This window comes from Vicugna pacos, unplaced genomic scaffold, assembly GCF_048564905.1.
Source record: "Vicugna pacos unplaced genomic scaffold, VicPac4 scaffold_19, whole genome shotgun sequence".
NCBI classification, from domain to species: Eukaryota; Metazoa; Chordata; class Mammalia; order Artiodactyla; family Camelidae; genus Vicugna; species Vicugna pacos.
The window spans coordinates 29,296,110-29,303,777 of NW_027328740.1; positions in this window are offsets into that span (position 1 = coordinate 29,296,110).

The window sequence follows — 7,668 nt, forward strand, 5'->3', positions numbered from 1 at the left end:
ATGTAAGTGTTGACAAAATGATCCCTTTTTTGTATATCTGAGGTAACAATTGTTATTTCTCATCTTTTATATCTTACTTAATTTCTTTGGGGCATCTCTCTATTCTTCATGATGCACGTACCTAGAGGCTTTTTTATTTTGTTTATCTTAAAAAAAACAAAAAAAAATCTTCGGTTTTACTGCACTTTTTTCATAGTTTTCTTTTTCTCTCTAATGTATATTTACACCTGTAATATTTAGGAACATGTTTTTTAATTTTTTTAAATTTTCTTTATTGATTTACTGTCATTTTACAAACTGCCTCCAATCCCAGTGTAGAGCACAGTTTTGCAGTTACAATGAACAAATATACATTTTTTGTCCCATTTTTTCCACTGTGGGCTTCCGTAAGAACTTTTATATATTTCCCTGTGCTATAAAGTACATTCCTGTTTATCTATTCTACAATTTAGACCTCCCAGTCTATCCCTTCCCACACCCCGCCCCCTTGGCTAACAAAAGCTAGTATTCTATGTCTGCGAGTCTATTGCTGTTCTGTATTTGTCCTTTTTTTGTCTTGTTTTGTTTTGTTTTTTGATTCCACTGATGAGCCATCTAATATGGTATAATTTTTTCTCTTTCTGGCTTACTTCACTTAGACTGATTTTCTCCTGGACCATCCATGTTGCTGAAAATGGCGTTATGTTTTCGCTTTATATGGCTGACCAGTATCCCGTTGTATAAATATACCACCTCTTCTTTATCTAGTCAAATGTCGATGGATATTTAGGCTGTTTCCATGTCTTGGCTATTGTAAATAGTGCTGGCTATGAACATTGATGTGCAGGTGTCATCCTGAACTAGGGTTCCTTCATGATTTATGGCCAGGAGTGGGTTTCCTGGGTCATATGGTAAGTCTATTCCTAGGTTTTTGAGTAATCTTCATCCTGTTTTCCACCCTTGCCAGACCAATCTGCATTGCCGCCAGCAGTGAAGGAGGATTCCCTTTTCTCCACAGCCTCTCCAGCATTTGTCATTGTGGATTTATGAATGGTGGCCATTCTGACTGGTGTGAGGTGATACCTCATTGTAGTTTTGATTTGCATTTCTCTGACAATCAGTGATATTGAGCATTTTCTGATGTGCCTTTTGATCATTTGTATGTCTTCCTTGGAAAATTTCTTGTTTAGGTCTTCTGCCAATTTTTGCATTGGGTGATTTATTTTTTCTTATTCAGTTGGATGAGCTGCTTATATACTCTGGAGATCAAGTCTTTGTCGGTTTCATATTCAGAATTTTTTCCATTCTGTAAGTTTTTTTTTGTTTTACTTCCAGTTTCTTTGCTGTGCAGAAGCTTGTAAGCTTCATTAAGTCTCATTTGTTTATCCTTGCTTTTATTTTTCCTTCAAGAAAATTTATGAGACGTATGTCAGATACTCTTTTGCCTATATTTTCCATTAGGAAGTTTATTGTATCTTGTATTATGTATAAGTCTTTGTTCCATTCTGAGTTTATTTTGTATATGGTGTTCTACCTTCATTGGGAGTGTTCTAGCTTCATTGATTTACATGCTGCTGTCCAGTTTTCCCAACACCAGTTGCTGAAGGGACAGTCTCTCTTCCATTGTATTTTCTTGCCTCCTTTGTCAAAGATTAATTGACCAAAAGTTGGTGGGATTATTTCTGGGCTCTCAATTCAGTTCCATTGGCCTATATGTATAATTTCCTACCAATACAATGCTGTCATGTTGACTGCAGTTCTATAGTATTATCTGAATTGTTAGCGTTAAGAAATGCCACTGATTTTTTAAACTTAATCTTGTAACCTGCTACATTGCTGAATTCTTCGATCAGCTGTAGTAGTTTTTGTCTGGATTTTGTACGGTTTTCTATATATAGTAACATATTTTCTGCATATAGTGAGACTTTTACCACTTACTTTCAAATTTGCAATCATTTTACCTCTTTCTCTTGTTTGATTACCGTGGCTAGGTCTTCCCAGACTATTTGAGTCAGAATGGTGATAGTGTGCATCCTTTTACTGTCCCAGATTTTAGTGTGAAGATTTTGACTTTCTCACCATTCAGTACAATGCTGGCTGTAGGTTTGTAATCTATAGCTCTTATGATGCTGAGATATGTTGCCTCTATGCCCAATTTGTGACATTTTTTATCATAAGTGTGTGTTGAATTTTATCAAATGCTTTTCCTGCATCTATTGAGATTATCATGTGGTTTTGGTCCTTTCTCTTGTTGATGTGCTGTATTACATTGATTAATTTGCATATGTTGGACCACCCCTGTGTCTCTGGCATGATCCCCACTTGGTCATGATGCATAATATTTTTTCTGTGTTTTTGGGTTCTTTTCGCTACTATTTTGGTGAGGATATTGGCGTCTGTGTTCATCAGTGATATTGGCTTATAATTGTTTTGTTTCGTATTGTCTTTGCCTGATTGTGGTATCAGGGTGATTGTGGCTTCATAGAATGACTTTGAGAGTATTCCTTCTTTTTCAATTTTCTGGAAGAGTTTGAGAAGGACTGGTATGAGTTCTTCTATGCATGTTTGGTAGAATTCTGTAGTGAAGCCGTCCGGTCCTGGACTGTTATTTGTAGGGAGGTTTTATATTGTTATTTTGATTTCATTTCTAGTGCTCAGTTTGTTGAAGTGGTCAGTTACTTCTTGATTCAGTCTTGATGGACAGTATGTTTCCAGAAACTTGTCCATCTCCTCTAGGTTATCCAGTTTGGTTTAATATAGTTTTCATAATATTCTCATATGATATTCTGTATTTATTAATTGTAAATTCTACCTTCTCCTTTCATATTTTGGCAATTTGTGCTTTCTCTCTTTTCTTGTTTTTGAGTTTGGCCGGAGGTTTGTCGATTTTACTTACTTTTTCAAAAAGCCAGCCTTTGGATTGGTTGAATTTTTCCTATGGTCTTTTTAAACTCTATTTTATTTATTTCCTCCCCAATATTGATGATTTCCTTCCTTCTGCTGCCTTTAGGTTTTTTTTTTTCTCCTTTTTCTAGTTCATTCTCCTGATGGGTTAAATTGTTTATTTGTGGTTGTTCTTCTTTTCTGAGAAAGGCCTGTATTGCTATAACCTCACCTCTCAACACTGCTTTTGCTGTGTCCCATAAATTTTGTGTGGTTTTGCTTTCATTTTCTTTTGTCTCAAGGTATATTTTCATTTCAGCGTTGATTTCTTTTTTGACCCATATTTTTTTAATAACATATTGTTTAATCCCCATGTTTTCCTTTTGTTCTCCTTTGTTTCTCTGTTGTTGATTTCTAGCTTCATGACATTGTGGTCAGTAAAGATGCTTGAGGTAATTTTTATCTTCTTAAAGTTGCTGAGGTTTCTCTTGTGCCCAAGTATATCATGAATCCTGGAAAATGTCCACGTGCACTTGAAAAGATTGTATGTACTATTTTGTGGGGGGTGCAATGCTCTGAAAATATCCACCAAGTGTAATATTTCTATTGTATCATTTAACTTCTCTGTTGTTTAATTTATTTTCTATCTCGATGATCTGTCCAGTGATGTTACTGTAGTTTTGAAATCTCCAACAATGATTAGATTCCCATCACTATCCCCCTTTATATCTGTCATTAATTATTTCATGTACTTAGGTAGTCCTCTATTTGTTGCCTGTGTATTAAAGGGTGTGATATCCTCATCTGTATCACTCCATCAATCATTATAAAATATCCTTCTTTATCTTTCTTTGTGGCCTTTGTTTTAGTGTCTTTTGTCTGAAGTCAGTACTGCAACAACTGCTTTTTTGGCTTTTCCATTTGTATGGAATACCCTTTTCCATCCTTTCACTTTCAATCTATATTTATCCTTCTCGCTGAGGTGGGTCTCTTGTATGCAGCATATTGAAGGTTCTTGCTATACTATCCAGCCTGCCACTCAATGACATTGACTAGAACATTTAGTCCATTAACATTTAATATATCGATGATATGTTTGTGTTTATTGCCATTTTCGCCTTATCTTTGAAGTTGATTTGGTATTTCCTCTTTGTTCATTTGATCTTCCTTTTTTGGTTTGGTCATTTTTCTTTATATTATCATGAAAATTATTTAATTTTAGTGACTCCCTGAATATGTTTTTGTCTTGTTTTTGCACTTTTATATAGTCTATTAGAACATTAGTATAATTGATTTTATTAAACTGATAGTAACATGATCTCAAATACATCCTACTGAGAACAAAATATTTTAAAAGGAAAGACCCCCCCAAAGAAATTCTCTATTTTCCTGCCTCCCTCTCCCACTGTCAATGATTTCTATGTCTTGTTTTAAAATTTTGTGTTTATTTTATTTGTAGTTATGAGTTATCACCTTTCCAGCTGTGAGTTTCACATTTCTGTAGCATCCTGCTGCTTTTCTTTTTAGAGTAGGCTTTCAATATTTCTTTTAGCATGGGTCTAGTGTTGCTAAACTCTTGTAGCTTTTTCTTGTCTGTGAAATTTTTTATGTCTCCTTCTACCATAGAGGATAGCCTTGCTGGTTAAACTATCCATGGGTATATCATTTTTTTTTCATTCAGGAGTTTGAATATATCTTGCCACTCCCTTCTGTTCTGTAGTATTTGTGTTGTGAAATCAGCTGTGAGCCTTATGGGGATTCCCTTGTAACTCTCTGTTTGAGATTCACTTGCTGCCTTTAGGATAATTTCTTTATCCTTGACTCTGGCCATCTTAATTATATGTCTTGCTGTGAGTTTATTTGAGTTCTTCCTGTTTGGGACCCACTGAGCTTCCTGTACTTGGATATCTGATCCCTTCTTTAAGTTTGGGAAGTTCTCAGTCATGATTTTTCAAACACCTTTGCAATGCACTTTCATCATCTCTCCCCTTCTGGGACTTCTACCACACCAAGTTTGGCATGCTTTCTATTAACCCATATGTATCTTGTGCTTTTTTAATCTGATTCTTGATGTTTCTCTTGTAGCTATTCTGATTGGGTGCTTTCTATTGTCCTGTCTTCTAGGTCACTAATTCATTCCTCTGCATTATCTAGTCAGCTTTGCGACCCCTTTAGATCATTCCTCATCTCAGTCAATGGATTTACTTATTCTACTCGGCTCTTCTTTATAGCTTCCATTTCATTTTTAACATATTTTACATCTCTAAACACTATCTTTTATTTCCTCCAGTAATTTGATCACACCTCTTTTGAAATCTTGATCTAGTAGGCTATTGATGTCTATTTCACTGATCACTCTTTCAGGGGATTTCTCTTGTTCTTTTAATTGGGAATGGTTTGTCTGCTTCTTTATCTTGCTCCTACCTCTCTGACACTGTGATGGAGTATATGTTATCTACTGTGGTCCTAATGGAGTTTATCTACCTAATGCCTATGTAGTAATACAACTAAAAAAGAGAAAAAAGAAAGAGGGAGACAAAGAATTTTAAAGAAGTGGTAATAAATGTTTGAAAACTTTGTATAATACATAATAGAAGAGCAAGTTGAAGCAGAGTTTTGAAAAATAATAATAATAAAAATATTTTTATAAATTTCAATGGGATTTAAAAGGGGGTATATATAATTGTCTAAGAAATAAATATTAATATGGTAATAGGAAATGAAACAGGTAAAAACAGATTAAAACAAGGGGATGGTCAGAGTGTCCTGGATACTGTGTACTGTTAATGTGAACTCTTTCTGTATTCATCATGGTTTGGAAGCTCAGCTTGCTTTTTCCAGAAACCCTCCATTGGAGTCCACATCTGTGCAGCTCCCAGGTCCTGTCAGCAAGCAGATCACTCCTACTCCCAAAACTGGTTCCAGAGCAGCTCTCTTTACTGTGAGCTGTCTTGTCATTGCCCTGACTGATACCTCAGTCACATGTTTCAGACTGAACAGGCAGTAGTGTTCATCAACTCTCTCCCAGCCACATGGTCAGGGACTGCATTACAGCCCAAAATTTGGCAGGCCATCAGCCCCCTCAGGGTGATGGTCTCTCCTCTGCTATGTGCCCTGTCACTGGTCTGGGCCAAAACCCAGCTCCTTGATTGCCTTGGCAGAGCAAGTTCTCTGAGGAAATAAGACAGAAAGATCTTATATGTCTCAGGCTGTAGACAAGTCCCCATCTGGCGCTTAAGGCTGCTAAGTCCTTAGGAGTGAATGGAGGTTTTGCTCTCACTGCTGCCAGGGTGCAAAGCATCAGAGGCTTTGGTGGCTGTGTCTGAGCCCCAGGTCTCTTGTCCTAGATAATTTGTGGATTTTCAGAGATTCGGAATGCACCTTTCCCCTCACAGGGCTAGTCTGCCCTGTTGTTTAATGGAGGGCCCAGGTTGTTTTACCCTGTGCAACCACAGCAATGGCACACAGCCCCCTCCGTTCCCCCTGGCTGCCTCAGTGCAGCCATCATCATTTTCCACCCAGGTCGGGAAGCATGGCCCTGACCCCAGCTGCCAGGTTGCCTCTTGGGCTTGGTGTCATAGGGATCCTCTGTCCCTGTTTATCTTAGTACTGTCAGTCAACTTATAATCTATAGAGGTTCAATTCTTGGAGGCTCCTCCTTCATCCTGCCGACCTCTCAGTTGGAGAGGGGAAACTCAGTGAATGAGCACCAGTCCTTCTTTGCTGCTCCCTCACTGTGGGACCTGTCCCAATCTGTTTTGCCTTTTCTTCTTTCTTTCTTCATTGTCTTCTTCCAGATTTTTTGCATCTTTATCTTTTGGGACCTGTCCCAATCTGTTTTGCCTTTTCTTCTTAATTCATTTTCTTCTACTAGATTTTTTGCATCTTTATCTTTTGAAGAGGACAATATTCTATCAGAGTACTGCAGGTTCTCTGGTTAATTGAGTAGGTCTGTGAATGTGAGTCTTGATGCATTTGTGGGAAAGGGTGAGCTACGAGCATCCTTCTGCTCCACCATTTTCACATCCTCCACAAAAAGTCTCACTTTATGGTGGAAGTTAAACACAACCAGTAAATAGATGGAAAAGATGTTTCATGGAAATGACAAGAAAGTGCAGTTTGCAGTGATCAACTCATACAAAATACATTTTAAAATAAGGGCCACAGTGAAAGTTAAATATGAGTTTATAAATAAAAAAGAGATCAATATAAAAATACAGTATTACACTCATTAAATTATATATGGACCCAACACAGTAGATCCTAAGAATAAAAAGAAATATTAGACATGAAGGAATTAATTCATTATAAAACTATAATAGTAGATGTGTTGAACACCTCACTATTCTGATGGCCAATTCATCTCAAAAGAATATCTGTAAGGAAACAGAGGTCTTAATGGCATATTAGATCATTTGAACCTAACTCATTTATTGGACACTGCATCAGAAAAGGAGAACACATAAAATTCTCAAGTGTGCACAGGATGTTATCTAAGGAATTAACTGCACATTATGTCATAAAATGAGCCTCAGGAGCTTTAAGCAAATACAGATTACAGCGAATATTTTTCCATATATAAAATTATAGAAATATGCATCAACTCTAGAAAGAAGAAGAGGGTAAGCACAAATATGAGATTAAACCTCATCCTTTAAAAAATAAAATAAAACAAGTTCAATGATGAAATCAAAGAGGTAATAAAATCATACATGGAGACAAATTACATTGAAAACAGAGCTTCATCAAATATATGGGATGCAGCAAAGGCAAATCTAACAAGGAAGTTTAGAACAATTGAGGCCT